The sequence below is a fragment of the Pseudopodoces humilis genome, chromosome 2, assembly GCF_049639895.1.
Source record: "Pseudopodoces humilis isolate 2021_Gansu_Grassland_sample_001 chromosome 2, ASM4963989v1, whole genome shotgun sequence".
Taxonomy (NCBI): Eukaryota; Metazoa; Chordata; class Aves; order Passeriformes; family Paridae; genus Pseudopodoces; species Pseudopodoces humilis.
Genome location: NC_142201.1, coordinates 85,882,156 through 85,900,694, shown reverse-complemented (window position 1 = coordinate 85,900,694; position 18,539 = coordinate 85,882,156).

The following is an 18,539-nucleotide window of genomic DNA, read 5'->3' as shown; positions in this document are numbered from 1 at the left end:
GGGAAGCAAGATGCTGAGTTGGTACCTTACCAGTAAACACCTCTTATCCTTGACATTCTTCCTGTTCGTTTCATGGATATTCATTTCATGTAAATTTTAATTCCTGTTTTCTGTGTGCTTGTTCTAGTAATTTACATGTGAATGTAACTCAGGAATGTGGCTGGTAGCCTGTTTGCAGCTACGCCTTTGCTTCAGTAGCTGCAGTTTATGGTTGGCTTTTTTGCAAATCTGTGTCACATTGTTCCTCTGGCATCTCTGAGCACGTGGAATGGCTGCTCCCACACAGTAGGCCATTTCATCTCTTGTGGTTCAGTGCTGATGCTTCCTTAAGTGCTTTCCTGCCTTAATGTTTCATGTTTAAAAAGTAGAACGGCTGAGAACTTTCTAAATTCCTTCTTAGTTTCATATGTCTAAGTTGCTTCCAGGCCCTGTCTGTATTTCAGTTCTCTTATTTTTTTGTGAGTGTTCCGCAGTGTTCTCTGTTCTGCATCCTCAAGTTTTCTCCTCCTGCCTTGAGAGTCTTTTTTTATTTCTTTCTTTTTTCCTCTGGTCTTTTTTCTGCTCTTAACTGCTCCCATATATTCTTATCCTTGTCCCTAGCACACACACATACAGTAGCCTAAGAATATTTCTTACTCAGTGTCTATCACAGATAACCATTCTTTGTTTTACTCTAAAAGTGTGCTTTCCTTTTTTCAGAGTGAGAAATGCTCTGTTACTACACATTTCCTTTTGGTATTTCACAGCCCTAAAGGTGTTAGAAGTAAAATAGAAATTAGAAGAAGTTCATCACTGTGTAATGTCTTAATAGTAAGTGAGAGTTAGCAAATTGCAATACTGAGGAGATAGTTCCTGGCTTTTGCACTCATTTATGTATCTTCGTTGAGAGGGATTGGTCCTGCAGTCCATCTCTTCATATACCTCACTTAAAAGCTCAAATTCAAGAGCTGTGGTCAAGAATCTGTTGGTGTCATGTAAGGTTTTGCTTTCCTTTGTTTTTCCTATCTTCCTTTGAATTTAAATACTGGGTATCAACAATTAAGTAGTAATTGGATTTTCATGATACGATATTTTGATATGACTTGTACAGTATAGTGAAAACACAGTAATTATAGTTCTGTAGTGATAATACTGACCTGTACTGTGATGATCAAGTTATAAACAGTTCCTTTTGCATGTCTGCATTAGCTATTAATTGGAATTGTGCTGTTGTGCCAGCTACAGAAATGGAGTACTTGGAAAACTCTGCTTTGCTTAGTGTGATGAGATCTTGGGGTGGGGTATATTTGTATTGAGGCCAGACTTGGAGAGAGGTTGTAATTTTGTTTACCATTAGATCTGGAAAACCTCTATAACTTGTCTGGCCTATATTCCCAGTTGTGCATGATGTAAACAGACAGCTATGTCTTGACCACTGTCTTCTTTTATTTTTCTGGATAATTTTCCTTATATTTTGCCTTATCACCGTGGTTGCTTCTCCAATCCACTCTTTCTCTAGACAGTCTAGACAACTTGGTTTACAGTGTGCATTTATCTCTAGGTGCTCTGCAAAATCTAGGTTTGGAATCAGACATTGCATCATCATCTCTGTGACTCTCTCATCCCATGTTGTCATCACTTCAGTATTTTTCCAGATGCAGTGCTTTGGAGGCTGCTCTGCTGCAGTGGTAATGTTGAGAAGGGAGAACATGCAGTGCAACAAGCAGGGTGGAATTCTTGGGATAGAGGCTGCCACTGTGTGCTTCTTTCCCCTGCACTGACCCCGTTAGTTTAGCTGGTGGTGTACAAGCCAGTCTGATAAGCACAGGCTGACAAGTTCACCCCTACACTACTTCCTGGCTTGGGCACTTCAACCTAGACATGGGCCAGTCAGGGAGATTGGTGATCACCAGGTCACTGCTGCTGGGCTCTTCTGTGCCTTGCACGTGCCTGGTGTTGAGATTTGGGCAAGCTCCTTGGGCTCCTGAATGTTTTCTCTGATCTGCTTTGGATCTACTATCCCAGTTGGTGGAAGGGAGTTGAGTAAGTTGTCCAAAATCATGTTAAACACGTTAGGAAGTTTCTGTCAGAGAGGGGTACACCTCCATATTTTTCTCAGCGTTTTAATAAAATGAATTATTTGTATTTTTTATAACAACACTTCTGAAGATTTCTAATGAAGGCAAAAGTCTTCTGGTTCTGCTCATCTTTTCCTTCCTAGAGAGCATATATAGCAGCTGCCAGAGCTGTCTCTAGGAAAGAACTTGCTGCTTCCTACAGCCCTCAAGATTCAGGAGAAAAATATAAGGATATAGTGATATTCTTCTAAGGGAAAAGACTGGAATGCTGCTCTCTAGCATTCCTGGTAACCATCGATGTTCAGCAGCTTAGCAGTAACAACAGTCGTCTCTAACTATGAAATAGGAAGCAGGGAAGGAGGGGACAGTGTCCCTTACAGTTGCGTTGTCACTAATGGACCAGAAGTCACATTTCTGTGGGGATGAAGCAGGGTGAAGAAATAGGGCTTTTGGAAAAATAAAAAACAAGCTCCACAGTTTTCTAGTCCCTTCTTTCCAGACTTGTGGAGAGTGCTGTGTTACAGGGAGGATCTTCCTACTCTTGCTTGTAACATCCCTTTGCACAGCTTTCTGTGGGCCTATATGCAAGGTAAGACTCTGAGGGAAGAAGTACTCTCAAAATAATTCAAAGTGCTCTCTGCAGCCTGAATACTTTTGTGGCTTGGATTGGGGATCTCTTGTCTTAGCCCAGTCGCAGTAACAGCTCATGTATTTTGAAAACAGCTGAATTTGTGAGCAGTGAATGGAAATGAAGAATTGCAGCCCAGTTATGAGACTTCACTCTGGAACAAGCAATCCCTGAAACAGGAGAGGAGGCCCAGTAGAGGGAAGGAAAGAAAGAAAGTGTTTTCAGTATCTAAATTTCCAGATTTAGTTAGGGGTGTGTGTGTAATTTTCTGCTATAACACTGCTGGTTCTGATACCATCAGTTGTCATGTGGAGTCACTTCGGGTGGGAGATGTTAAAGGAGTACAGTCTTTGTTAGATGCAGGCGACTGGTGTAGAAGTGAAAGGATAAGAGGCGTTCCTGTTCCTCCCATTACTCTACTGAGATAGCTTTTTTTATTGTGATTTGTTAGGAGGCTTTTTTTGCTTTAGTTTCCAAGGTTGACAGTTTTTAACTGTTGCAGATTTCTCTCCTGCAACCAATTTAAGGTCTTGAGACTGGCCATTGTTTAATAGATACCTGTGTATATGTTATCTTGCCTGAAAGGATGGGGTTGGGGCACAGAATTGCATTTTTCTGTTCAGTTTTGTGGGCTGTGGTTAATGTCCCTTTGTGCAAGGCAGTTTTGCATCACTGGTGTGGAGCCCCTGCTGGTTTTTACACCACCTGAGTCAGCTGTGTTTCCTTGGAAGTTTAGTTGCTCATTGAGATGAAGCTGGCATTGAGCATGTATTACTATAGACTGTACCAAAGATGAGCCTACTCTGGAAGGTAAATAGCCAAAGAAGATGACAAAGGTGACAGAACACAGGAAAAGAGCGTGTCAGTAGCTACAAGTTGTAACTCATCTGTGGAACAGTGACAGCTCCCCATTATACCGTAGAGTCCATTGGATGGAAAGATGAAAAACGATCAAGATTCTGTTTGTTGGCCGACATGGCTGGCCACTCTTCTGTGCATGCATCCTGTTTTACACCTTCCTATAGGGAATTGCTTCCAGAGTCACACCACATTTGCAGGTAGAAATGTTTGTTCTTGAGCAACTGTGCACTGACAGGAAGGGCAGCAGGGACCCACCTGCTCAGGCTTAGGTGCAGTTTTCTTTGTCACAAGGGGAGCACTTGTAACATGCAGCTGGAGATGCCAGCAACAAAAGCAAGGATGCAGCAAGGAATTTAGCATTGAGGACACTGTGCAGACCCGTTTTCAAACATGTTTTTAAGGCATCCAAGTGTTGCAAAATTACTAGTCATAGCCATCAACTTTTGATTAAATTTCCGTCTCTTTCCTTTAGCCCACATGATTGGTGTTTAATGTCACTGCATTCAGCGTCCCTTGGAGCAGAACACACTGTGGCGCATTGTTTTGTTGGTGTAGAGTTAACATAATGTGTTGCTTTGGTTGCCCAGAGGAGTTCAGCATCTTTTAATTACATGTTTTTGGAAGTGTCCTTTAACAGATGTAACCCTTAGGAGCTGGAACAGTGAGTGAGAAGCAAGCTGGTTCGGAGGGATTTGGAAGCAGCTGTTGTGAGCCCAGAATAGTGAAGCGCTCTCAGAGAGGCGAAATTCATGTTCATGTGCAATCCTCTTCTTGGAAGCTTTTCCTGCCATTCCTGTCTTCCCCATTGGTTTTGGAGACCCTCCCAGTGTTTTGGATACACCTCCTCAGAGCAGCAAGGCTCCCCTGTCACTGAACTTCTGATAAAACCTATCCTAACCCTGTGCTTGTCTTTTGAAAGGAGAGGGTGTGGGCCAGCAGGGTTTGTTTTTCTCACTGATGGGTCAGAAGAGCTGCCAGTCGTGTCTGTTGCCAGATGTGGTTTTGTCACAGGTCCCTACCAATGACTGGCGTTTGAATGACAAGGTGAAAGAGGTGAATTCCAACATCCATAAGTAGTTTCTAACTTTGCTGGATTTGGATCTTATTTTGCCAAGTGCACTTTGGGCCCATTAATTTAACAGAGAGTAGGGAACACAAACATGGAAAAAATAAAGCCTAAGATGTCTGAATCACATATTAACAGATATATCTTAAAGCAGAGATCTCTTTTGCTTATTTCTGTTGGTGTATATACTAAATATAGGAAGAAAGATGACATATCCTACTCCTTCACAATGGTCTAAATTATCCCTGGCTAAATTAGTCCATTTCAGTGGATGTGATGGGTGAAAAGCATCTCCCAAGAGGGTGAATTAGTTTTCTTGAGGCTGTGTTTCCCTCTGCTGGTGTGGAGTTAATACTGCTGATGTTTTTTTCCTCAAAACCAGCCTTCTGAAGCTACTGCTTTCTCATAATCCCAAGAAACATTTAAACTTTTCCCTCATAATGAAGATTTTATTCTAAATCTTCATCTAAATCTAAATCTACCCTCTTTCAGTTTAAAACTTTGACCCTTGTCTTGTTCCAGTGTCTTACCACCCTCACAGTAAATAATTTCTTCCTAATATCTAATCTAAACCTAGTCTCTTTCAGTTTAAAGCCATTCCCCCTCATGCTATCACTGCATGCTATCACTTGTGTAAAGTCCCTTCCCAGCTCTCTTGTAGCACCACTAGGTGCTGGAGAGGGCTCTAAGGTCTCTCTGGAGCCTTCTCCAGGCTGAACAAACTCTCTAGGCCTGTCTTCACAGCAGAGGCTCTCAAGTCCCCTGATCAGCTTTGTGGCCTTCTCTGGACTCTGAACAACAGGTTCTTGTGCTGGGGGTACCAGAGATGGATGCAGCACTCCAGGTGGGGTTTCATAAGAGTAGAGCAGAAGGGGACAATCTACTCCGTCGACCTGCTGCCCACACTGCTTTTGGTGCAGCCCAGAATACAGTTGGCTCTCTAAAAAAAAAAAAAAACAAACACACAAAAAACCCCTGTTTGTAAGAGCCTGGACTATCAGACAGCATTAAGCAAGCACAGGGAATGAAACTATTTAAGTTAGAGAGCTAATGTGTTTTGAATGTCATAGATCCAGAAAATTCACTGGCTATGCATTTCTGCAGGGAGGGAAAGCTGTTGGCAGATCATCTAAGCAAGACAGCCTGTGTATTCTGCATATGATCTCTGCAGGTGCATTTTGATGCCAAAGCACCTATAGTACCCTGGAGGTAGATACTTAGCTCCTCCAAGCGGGCTTCCTTCTGACCAAAGACAAAGATTGTCTTCCTTTTGTTCTTAACAGAATAGCTCAATATCAGTAGCAGGTACTTCAGAGATTTCCTTAGCTGTTACACAGCACCTCTCAGCATAAGTGGGGTTCAGGGAAAGAGTAGAGAAGACAGTGCTCAAGGGTATCAAGTTCAGTTTAACCCTGAGAGCTCTGGGTTTTATGTTCTCTGTCCACACAATCACCAGATGTCATTACTGCTACTCAAAATGATAGTGGGCTGCAGAATTTAGAATTACTGTTGCATCAAGATTGATATTCCTCTGCTCATACTGTGGAGTATTTCTGAGGGACATCTATGAAAACAAAGTTGTTTAATAGATACCTAGACAATGCTACAGCAAAGCTCTTCTGTGTCAGAACTGTTAAGTGGAAATATTTTTCAAAGCTGAAAAAAAAATGCTTTAGACAATCTTCACATTCAGTCGCTCCAGAGTGTTTGTCATTGTTAGAACTTACTTTACAGTAAGAGAGAGTTGCATTCAATAGGAATATCTGCGTTCTACTTACCAGAGCAATAAAAATCCAGAGTCTCAGACCAAGCCAGGAAGATTTCATCCCTGTAGCACTTCAGGTCTTTCAACCTTTCACAAAACCATTGTTTGAACCTTCATTTCTCCTTCATTTTCTCCTTCAGTCTATTGTTTATAACAAAGATGACTTTTTAGTGGCTATTACTTCACTTTGCAAAGAGAAACTGTATGTCAAAAACAAAATTTCCAAAGTATTCTATTCAGAACCATGAAACATAATCCCACATTTATCTAAAAATTGGTGCCAGACTTTTATGATGATCAAGACATAGGAATGCCTTTGCTTTTAAGTTTGTTTTGTGTAGTTGAGTTTTTTTCCAATGAGCCTAACGATTCTGAAATGAAGCAAAACTGTCACATCATTGTGAATTTGCATTCTAAGGCCAAAGACTCAAACAAAATGAGATCCCTTTAGCTGGTTCTTTGATTATACCTTCTTTTGACAGCACAGAAAATTTGGATCAAAGGCCAGCAGACAACCTTCAGTTGGAATAGATTATGCTATAAAGAAGCAAAATCTTCCACTGCATGGTCCCCTGAGCAGTTTGCAGAGCTGCTGCAAGCATTACCTACTAGTTGTAGGGAGGATAGCATCCAGGTGAACTCCCAGCTCAGTGCACTGCCAAGACCAGGCTCTAGCTCATTACCGTAAGTGGGATCCACAAAAAAAAAAAAAAGGTTTGTTTTTGAATTCCAAGACTTACTGATCTATTACTGGTTTTCAGCAAGTAAAAATCCCATGAGACATCTTCTTGTACTTTGCCTGTGACTTTAATATTCTATAAAAATAAGAAATTAAGTGATGACAGAAGGGGTTATTCTACTCCTTACTGCTTGGGAGTGGGACACAAAAGTACGTTTGGTACACATTATGCTTGATGCAGAAATATTTCTAAGCTGCTGTGTGTGCAGCTCCTGTGTATCTTCTGGTGCTTGAGAAGTTGTAGCTGAACATAGAGGTGGTTAAGCACAATTATTTCCTTGTTCACTCTGGTTTCTAGGCTGAGAGCTCCTTGTCCCTCAGCTTTGAATGGTTTTCTCTTTCTTGGCTTCTGGCTGTATATCTAAACTTCCCAGTAATTTATTTCCCTGCTTTCCCCGTAGTCTCAGTTCTGCTGGTTCTGGTGCTTAGAGAGTTCTGTAGCCAAGTCTGGCAGTTCACAGTCACTGCTTGCAGGCTGTCCTGCAGTCATCCACCCCTTTTGTGAGCCTTTGGGTGCTGCTTTTGACACTTTCGCAGCTGAGCATCATTTACCTTTCACTCACTGAATGGTAATGCAGAGAAGGAAGTGAAGGTTTTGAGCAGACAAGGCCAACACCTTGTCTCAACACAGGCATTTGCTTCTTGCTGATGAAGCTACATCTGTCCTCACTTTTGGAGTGCTAAAAAGGAATTTGCCAAGTTGCTATGTGGGGATGGTACATGTGGTGGGTTAGTCAGCACTAGCAGAGGGACTTCAGCAACCTCTTAAATTCCTGCGTGTTCTGAATGAGCCTGTGCTTGTTTTCAAGCTGCAGTTCCAACGTGAGCCAGGTACAACAAAGGACCACCAGGAAATTTTGACAATGAAATTGAACGTTACAGTTCCCTATCTTCATACTTGGGAAAGCATGCACTTTGTGGTAGAAGTTTCCAAAGTATTTGGTGCAAGGAAAATGCAGCCCTGGAGAATGTGACCCAGGACCGGTAACTGCAGCTAAAACCAGCTGGCTACAGTGGAGAGAAGGACGCTTAATGAGGGCTACAGTTTTGCTTAGAGCTAACCTCGATTCTCAAGTAATTTCTGACCTGTGAAAGAAATAGGTTTTGTATGGTCCATGTGTGTAAACACACCCTATGGCTATTGCACATGTGGAATGAACCTCAAGTTTGCTCAGAAGTAAAAGCTGCAGCCACAATCATGGAATCTCCTCAGGTAATCTAATCCCTCCTGAAACAGAAACTGCTCGGCCCTTGTGTAAAGAGGGCATGTTTGCCTGCAAGGCACAACTATATTAGTGACATTCCTTTACTCAGGAAAGCAGATGTTTCCTAGGGAGCAAACTGTTCCTGGTTATCCACATTTCAGAATTTGAGTAGAGCTAGCTCTGGGCAGAAATCCCAAGTGCCAGATATTTTGCTTAGGCCGTAGATGAGGATTAAGAGGATTCTAAAAGCCCAGTAAAGATTTCTATAGGAAAATGCTCCCTTGATTTTTATTATCTGATATTGTTGTCTGACTTCAAAAACATCTTTTGTTCTTGTTAATTGATTCAACATCTCATTATTTGTCTGCAGCTGATCTCATTTTGCTTTGAGGCAGAGAAGTGCTTTGCCTTCAGAGCTGTCTGTCTTCCAAGTCTGTTGTGTCTGCAATTTCTGAGCATGCCTTTGTAGTTTCTAAGTCCCAACTGAAATGAAACTGTAAAATTATCAATAGTTAGTTCCAGGCAAAGTCTTGAATGAAAAGCAATGAACTTAGGTTCTCTGAATTAAGGAAAACTACTCAAGAAATTACCTGTCCTGAATTACCTGAATATGCAGCTTTTAGACATCACAGGGGAAGACAGTGATGCCAGTACAAGTACCATGACAGCAATGAAACTCCATCTTGTACCTATGACTGATGGCAGGTAAGTGGATATGAATGCTCTCTTAGAAGGGCTTTGTGTCCTTTTTTTCCTCTCCCTTTAGGGTGTCTTTACTTTGTGGAAACAAGGTGTTAAATGCAAATAACCAATAATTTAAGCACTTTCCACTCTGTCCTATGACCATTACAGTGTCTGTGAACAGAGTTTCAGAGCAAAGACCACCTGGAGGTGCTGGGGACTGGACATCTAAGACAAGATGGTCACAGTTCCCTGCATATGCTGGAAAAGCCCTGGGAAATTGAAATCAAGTTCCCAGAGTTTATTTGCAGTCATTGTGGGAATCATGCCTTAAAATATGAGGTTAAGTGCTCAAGTGGAGGTTTCTTGGAATCCCAGTTTGTCAGAAGCTTTATTCCACCTGTTGCCTGCCGGTTTGTCTCCTAAGATCTGGAGGCAGAGAAGGCAAAGGATAAAACCTTAGATAATGAGAAAAGGCAGATCAGGGAAAATGATGTGGAAAGAACAGAGTGTATAGGGTACTCTGTAAGCAAAACATCCCAACTATTGCTCCTGGCATGTGGTCTCGGGGACCTGCCATAAAACACATGAGGATCTTTGAGTGGATCACACTTTGACTCAAATGTTTTCAAAAAAACGTCAGGATAGGGTGTCCTTCTCAAATAATGAGGGGGCAGTTTTCTTAATGGCTTTTATTGCTCTTACCAGTATTGCTGAGAAATCCTGTTGCTAAATAGATTTCTTGACATTGAACCTGAATTTGCCATCATCCTTCAGCTTTACCTACTCTGCCTGTACAGCTTTACTCTAAACATTTTTCTGCTGCCTTGATCTTTACAACTTTCAAATAGTTTCTAAGTTGTGATTCTACTTCCCTGTCTTGAAATTCATGCTCTTTTTATGAAGGTAAAATCATGTCAAGGCAAACAAAATACAAATATACAAATAGCTAAAATCTTTGCCTTCCCCTCTCTGGCCTTTCTGACTTTTATCTGTGTTTTTCATTGTCCTGCCTCACTTTAAATGGGAAATCCTCGAGCAGCTCTGCCAGAGCTGCTTGCATGTAAAAATAGATTAAATATAAGTTATTATTATTATTATTAATAATAATAAGTATTAATATTATAAATTAATTATAGTGAAATGTGGCTTCATGGAAACTCTAAGGTCTTAAGGGCCTGAATGCCACGTCCCTGTACATAAGTTGAAACAAAAGAGATAATTTAGGCTGGACAGACATTCTTGGTATTTGACAAGATGCCTGGAGACACATGGGAACACAGTATGAAATTAGGGTGCCAGTGAGAAGAGTAGAACCATTTTCATGGTATCCAGTTTTATTTAGCTGAGAGAATCAGTTAGAAGGAGTTAAAAAGTGAAGAGAAAGTCTCATGTAGCTATTTGCAAGCTTTATTTTTTTTTTTTTTTTATAACCCCAGCCTCCAACAGCTGGTGGGGACTGTGTCTGTCAGCCTTGCAATGGGGTTAAGAACTTTCTTGAACTCTTCCCGTGGTTCCTGGGATACTTCCCAGGAATCACTCTACCTATATGCAAGGACAGGAAAATGCAGAATATGCTGCTATGGGCTTGTCAATACATTGAAATATACCTTATTTCTGAAACTTGTGTTCCTTGGTTCATTAGCATTGGCCAAAGTGTGTTGAAAGATGAGCTTCCCTGTTATTAACTCCAACAACATCTTGATTTCTAAATATTTCTGACTGGAAAATTGCGGTAGTGGTAGTTCAAGGTTACAGTGCAGTGCAAATATGCAAGAAGACTTAAAAAAAGCCACAAAGGAAATCATAGGTCTGGGCATATGTGTACACTCAGCATGCAAAAAGAGGGACATAAGCAACTTTTGTTGGAATCCTGGAGCTTCCAGGCTTCTGTAACACCTACTAGAAGGCAGATGAATAGAAAATGACCTGCATGCATCAATAAAACAGAATTTTACAATCTGAATCTCAGCAAGCAGTAGACCCTCCAAAATTTAAATCTGTAGATAATCTTCAGAAAAGGCTCATTCTGAGCAGTGAAGAATTGTTTCCATTGTTCTCTCTCAACTTTTTCCAGCCTCCCCTTTGAACAGCCTCATTCCGTAACTGCTTTCCTCTGGCTAAACGAGCTCTTCATCCAGCTGCTAAACTGTTTACTCTTTTCTTCCCCTATTGCTGTCTTCGTGGGAGTGATTAGCATCTGGAAAGGTTTCAGTCTGTCTCACCAGCCCCATTTGGGGGCCTAACAGTGACAAAAACTCAGACTGTGCCCTGGCTTCTCCAGGATCAAACTGGCATACTTGAAAAGTGGGAGCTGTAAGCCCAGACCAAATTGACTCCTGGTGACAAATCCTATTTCCCTAAAATCAAGGTATCTGGGAGAGATCCCAGGACACTGTGCTGTGTGTGTCTTGTAACCAAGTTTTCTAGGTGAGGCCATCAGTACCTTTGAGCAGTCTGCTCAGTCTCACACAGATGTGCTATCAAACCCCATATCTGTGATCTTCTGCCACTTCAGGCTCACTGGAAATAGCAGTCACAGAACAGAAGCTGTTCTACTGTGCTGGTGAGTTTTAGACAGAGCTTGGGCTGCTGAGAGCACCTACCTGGTAATATTCAGAAATTTTTCCAACCTCAAGTACTTTACAGCTTTGGCTGGATGTTGGATGAAAGGTTTGATGGCAAAAACATAGCAAAGGCATAATAGGGAATACCATGGGAAGAGGAAGGGAAGGAGGCTGGCAGCTTGGTTTGAGTGTTCATGTATTATTCTTTGCTTAGGGGGCTGAGGATAGGGTAGGTGCCCTGTGGGTGTAGGGAGTTGGATATAATGTGATAGGGAACCACAGAGAGCAGTTATGAGATTTTTTTTCCCCCCATGGGTAGTGCAACTAAAAGGACTAAAGGAGGGAGAAGCTGGACATTTTTGTGATTTCGTATAACTTTTTGGGTGGGACTGTAGCAGGGGTTTTGAAAAGCCATCAGCAGTCTTGTGCTGAGAACTTTTTGATAGAACTACTTGAGTAGATACAATTTTCTTTCTCCAGTTTCACCCTCTCTTTCCTGTTCTTTGAAAGGCAGAGATAGAGAAGAGGGATAGTGAAAGCTTCCTCCCCTGGTTCCACTTGCTGCGGGTTTTTCCCTGCAAGGAATAGCTAATCTCTGCCATAGTGTCACAGAAGGCCTAAAGAATTAGTTCAGATGTACATGCTTAAAGATGGCCAATCTCACTCTCAGAATTCATGCTCTCTCTGCATAGCTGGGTGCCTGTCTTTATTTCTTTTCCTCTGTTTCCTTTTCAGGAGGTTGCACATAGGAATCGTGTATGAGGTGGGGACATACTATGAGAGGGGCTATTTACACCTGCAGCCATAGTGCAGCACCCCAGGAGACACCTCAAAGCCAGAGGCATGCCTTGGGTGCTGGCCTGTGCTGGAATAGGAGGTCTGGGTGGATTGTGATGCTGACCCTGTGGATCACTTCTTTGTGAGAAGAGGACTTGTGAGGGGAGGGGAACTTGTGCATGAGGCAGTGGTGCCCAAAGCCAAGATACTCTAGGCAATGGCAAAAGTGGTCTTGACTGCAGCTTTTGTGCTCTGTCTGCCTCCAGACTGCCCTGGAGGTGGTTGTTGAATACAGTCAGCTGTCTTCCTACTCCACAGCATCTCTCCACCCCCTCATGCTGTTGGTTCTCCTTGTCTTCCAGGCATAGTAACTAGCCATGACCTTTGCACTCATTTCTTAGATATTCCCAGGTGCATTTCTCTGCTGCTTCGCTTCTTGCTGTCTGATCTCATTGTATTTTTCATGGCATTAATAGAGGATGAAGGAATGGGAAAGACTTTCAGAGAGGGGAGTTTTCAACTGGACATGCACTGCACTTCTTTTGCAGGTAGTGGGAATGACAGGCTTGTTGTGGATCTTCAGAAACTCCTTGACCTCCAGGAGGATGCTGGAGGTATGGAAAGTGAAGGACACTGCATCTTTTGGAATGCAGGAACATCTCTGAATTAGATGGCATAATAGAGGAAAGTATGTCTTGGTGGGCTGGGGAAGGACTGTAGGAGGGAATAGTGTTAGATCTGGCTAATTAGATTCTGGCTTCCTCCTGTCTTTGTCCTAGCTTTGAAGTTCTCTCTCTCTCCATCCTGCTTTCCTCTTCTTACTCTGTTCCCAGCCCCTCACCAATAGACAGCAGGCCTCAGTGCTGGGAAAAGAGCTGGAGTCACAACTGCAATGTTTCCAAGGTCAGCTGATGCCAATTGAAGTGCTATAAATTATTTGAATAAATAGATTTCAATGAACAAATAAGAAGCTTTTATTTAATCAATTTCATCTTCTTTTGAGCTGGTAACCAGTACACACTGAGCAAATATTGCCAGCGTTGCCTTTTAAACCTATTTTTGCTACCCAAAAGTGTGTGCTGTGGCTGTGCATGTTTGATCAACCCTGCTAGGTTAATGTTTTAGAGTATTCAATTTTGTAGTTTTTCATGACAAGAATATAATGAGGTAAATATAATTTTTTTTCATTCCACAATTCATTTCTGTACAGCTTAATGGAATCTAGACTTCAATTACTGCACAAATCCCTCAGCACCTAAAATTTGTCATTAAATAAAGCTACCTTAGATGTTTTGGATTCACTGAAAGTAAGCTTGTCTAAATATATTTGACATTTACATGGATTCAATTTAAACAAGGCAAGATTTATCTCTCAAAAAATAATTAACTGATTGATTTTTTTTCCCCCTCTCTTTTTCTGGTCAATGTGTTCCTCAGTGTTTCAGAATTCATAGAGCTTAGCTCCTCACAACTAGTTCCTATTTGCAGATACAGAGGGCAAGAGCAATCTCCATGCTTTTGCAGTTCCCAAAGGCTTTTTCAGTTTGAATAAGCTAGTCAGTACTTTGAACCAGGTGAATAAACAGGAAAAAAAGGAAATATTCTGTGGAGGCATGAACAGACCTCTCTTGTTAAAAACTGGCTGAACACTTTTGTAAAGTGTTTTCTGGACACTCACCACTGACTTTTACTTACTCAATAGTCTGCCTTTAAGACATGGTAGTAAATGTGTAGGGCTTTATTAATTTTTTTACTGTAATTAATTAATTAATTACTTGACTGTGTTCTAAAACAAAACAGTGTCTCACCACCCTCATAGTAAATAATTTATTCCTTATATCCAAACTAAATCTACCCTCTTTCTGTTTAAAATTTTGCCCCTTGTGCTGTCACTCCAGGCCCTGCTAAAAAGTCTCTCTCCACTTTTCTTACAAACTCCAGTTAGTAACTGGGAGGCTGCTCTAAGGTCTCTCTGGAGCCTTCTCTTCCCCAGGCTGAACAACCATAACTCTCTCAGCCTGTCTCCATAGGAGAGGAGCTCTAGCCCTCTGATCAGCTTGGTGGCCTCCTCTGGGCTTGCACCAGGAGGTGAATGCCATTCTTGTACTAATGTCCCCAGAACTGGATGGAGCACTCCAGGTGGGGTGTCACTCGAGCAGGGTAGTGAATAATGCACGTGAACATGGAAAACTGGTTCTAAGGTCTGAATCTGAGCCTGTAAAATTGCATGCTTTTTTGTTTTTTCTTTAGTCCTGTAGACCTTTATCCTGGGGTCTGGTTTCTTCTCTGCAGTGTCTCAAGTCAGTTTGCTAGAACTATTGCCATAGAAGATGGGTTTTGTTAGGTTTTTCCACTGAGGAGTTCCTTGGTTGTAATCAAAGTTGCCAGTTAACTAAGAAAGTAAGTGACTTGGTCAAAATTAAGAATCTAGCCTAAGACCCAACAAATGTTCCCACAAATACATTACAGGTAGTTAAATCTTCACCACAGTTTTTCAAGGTAGAACTTGCTTTATGTAGGACTCCAAACTTTACCAATAGGATCCGGTTTGGGATTTGATTCTTTGTAAGACTCGAGATGATTCCTAAGCCACTGTGTTAAGATCTGGAAATTGTTGTGGGTTTGGCTGAGCCAGTTGATCAATTTATAAACAGTTTTCAACTTCTATGAGGGCTTATCTACTTGATGACCAGATTTGAATTAACAAGTCAGCATGTTGTGGTTAAAAGAAGTCACTCTGCCTGGAGTTCTGCTGGGATTTCTTTCCTCTGTTTGGTGGGGTGAGTAAGACAGGTGAAGCAAGAGCCAGGGGCTTGGTACTGGGCCAAGAAGGATCAGAAGGGAATAGACTCTTTCAGTTGCATGTGTGGATTTTCTGAGTGTTAGCTGGTGTGCTAGTTACTGATCCCTTTTGTGAGAAGTATGCAAAGTTGCAGGGTTCACATTCATCTCTTGAAGAGATTCATGCCTTGCCTGTGGTTTGAGCACCTTCTTATGACATTTTCCAAAATTCCCTGGGCATCATTTTGAAATTTCCCCAAACTGAATTCCAAGTAAAGAAATTAAAGCCTACAGTCTAAAAGCTGGGGAAAAAAAAATTAGTAAGATTTGAAGCTCATTGAATGATCTTCGTGTAGGGGCCAAGCATTGAGAGAAGCACAGAACAGTTTACACTATGTTGCCTTCAGGCTTTCTGACCCAGTCAGTTCCTGCTCCTTTTGCTATGTTTGTCCAGGTGTGTTCTCAGTTCCTTGCTTGATTTTGGTGCAACGGACAAATCTGCTCTCAAGGCAGCAGAAAGAAGGTGCAGCAGCCTACTTTGCAATTGTGGAGAGATTCTTTAAAGGGATTCCATTTTGTTATGGATGCTAGTCAGGTTGCAGAAACACTAAAGCCTGATAGATTTTTATGAGCCTTACAGGAACTATGAAATATCCTTAATGCAAAAGTTTACTTCATTTTCAGAACACAAGTATAGCAAATCTCATTGTCTTTGAAAATGCTACACAGCTGTTATGGAAATGAGCTTGTGTGTGTTTAAGAGGTGATTAGGAGCATGAAGTTTGAGATTGGAAAGGAAAGAAGGCAACAGCAGAAAAGGCCTGTATGATGTTGGTGATAAGTGTCTAGAGGAGCATGAAGAGTGGTTCAGTTGCTTTGATGAATTACTCTGCACTACAGGCTCTCCCACAAATGCAATTCTTGAAAGTGAGGACTTCCTCCTCTCTGCAGTCTCCCGTCAAAGTGCTCTGCAGACAGCGATACTTCTCCCATACTCTTTTCATGCAGTTCATTGAGACCACTGCCTTTTTATTTTCTTCAAAGATATTAAAACACAGGAATGATTTCCAAGGTCCTTTTCCTCATTCTGAACCATGGACAAAGTTATCCATTTATCATGTGTATGACCTTTACTCCTCCTCCTTTTCAGTTTTTGATTCAGGTTTTAACTGTGGAGAGGTGTCTATATGGTTTTGCATTGCCAGCATGGACTGTGTCCTTTGCTCCAGCTGAAGTGTGTTTTCAAGAGGAGTAGATCCCTTACTCCCCATGGGAATCTTGGCTCAACACTTCTATCACAAAGGCCTTCTTGGAGTCCATTTAGAGAAAAAAAATTAGCTAGAAAGGTGGCTTTGCTTTCTCTGTTGCAGAGACTTTGTCTGGGTTTGTGACACCTGTGTCAGTCACTGCCTTCGATGCAGATCCTTCAAATGTACGTTCATGTGACCAAAAGCCAGGTTTGCCAAAGCTAAACAAGGAATAGAGAGCACACCTGGGCAAACACGGTAGGAGGGCATGGTGGGACAGGGTCAGAGAGATCTCCCCAGTGCTGGCCCTAGTAGGTGCAGCTCCTGCCAGAAATCTGCCAGCATCTGGACCTCTTTGGCTGTGATTTGTGATAGATCTGCCTCATACCTTTTGTAGGAAAATCTGATTTTAGACAAAAAATTTGTAAGTTTGCCTCGCAGATTCTTTTCAGTAATGCTAAGCAATAGAAAAAGAGGAATGGGCAGAAACTGATGCTCTGGAAGTTCCACCTGAATATGAGGAAAGAACTTTGCTGTGTGGGTGACTGAGCACTGGAGATTGACCAAACAGGCTGTGAATTCTCCCTCACTGGAGATATATGAAAACTGACCAGATGAAATCTGGTGCAATGTGCTCTGGAAGGAATCAGCTTCAGCAGGGAGTTTGGACCAGATGACCCGCTGTGGTCCCTTCCAACCTGACCCATTCTGTGATTCTGTGACTGTCATTCTCAGTAATGTGATCTCTTTCTTTGAGAAGGACACAAAGAAGCAAGAATGGGGAGAATGTGTTCATCAAAATAAAAAGTGTCTAATCTCCCTTGCCTAGGAGCCTAACAGTGATTTAGACCAACTCAGAGTTGACTTCTATCAGGCTCTGGCCAGTTATCTCAATCAACTGAACAGTGAAATGTCCACTTGAGACAAAGGCAATACTAGCTAGCAGTAACATCCTGTACACAATGTGCAGCCCTCATGATGCATTTCAGTCTTCCCAAATCCATCTGGGAACAGACTATGGAGAGCCTTGAGAACAGGGCTCCTGAGTTAGCTGAACATTTCTGTGCGTACTGCTCTTTTTGCCAGCTGAAGAGATCTCAGCTGCCTGCTTGAATAACATCATGTTGGAATGTAGGTATGGAAAGCTTAGGCTGCATTGGCACTATTAAACAGCACTGGGAAATATTTCCAGGCACAGAAATGTCTGTATTATTAGGACAGTCCCTTGTACACTTCAGCTCAGGCTAACTAATGCTCACAATGCTCACAAAAGCCTAGTTTGCAGACTGCTCACAGCAGGCAGTTTATGTGGTGACTGCACTTTTCTGGAAGTCAGACTGGACAATTATCACCAGGACAATTATCTACTTGCTTTACAGGCTGCCATCAGTGCTTACAAAATGTCCCACATATTAAATTTGTGAGTTTTAAGCTGACCCACAGGACCAAAAGCAGAACCAAAAGGCTGTATCCCTGGACGCCAGACCTTTAGACCCAGACACGAATAATGAAGGACAGGAAGGCATTCCTGCCCTCCCTGCAGATAGTGCCATGACTAATGGGTGTTGCAGGGCGCTGGTGGAGACCTCTGTGGGCCAGTATTTGTTTCCATTTTCCTCATGGTACAGAGGGAAGGAAAAGACAAAGTCATTAGCTCATTAGTGGTTGCTGGTTGGTGGCAGTGTTGCTGCAGCACTTCCTTAGGCACATGGAAGGTTTCATTCCATTCCCAAGCCAGGCAGCCTAAGGAGATCCACATTCCCCTAATCTGATGCAGAGCTCCTGGGCTTTGCCCTGAATGAGGACACTGCTGTGTGCAGGGGGCAGCTCTTGCTGCAGGCTGCATAATGGCAATCCATCTCCAGCTGAAACAAAGGGATGCAAGTGCCAAGTGATCAGGACCTGGCCTGGGTCACTGATCAGCAAAGTTCTCACTGTTTTTTTGCCGTGAGAAGTCCATTTGGTCAGGTGTCTCCACAGCAGCCTTGCAGGAGGGGATGTTCTGAACTGATGGATGGCAGCCAAAGCTGCTGCTATTGGCCAAGGGGCACTTGGCACAGTACATTTATCCTTACAGCTGCCTGTGTGGAATCTCTGGAGAGAGGGAGAGGCTGGCTCCTCCCCACATCCCACCTCTTCATTTAGGGTGTGCTAGAAAGAAATTA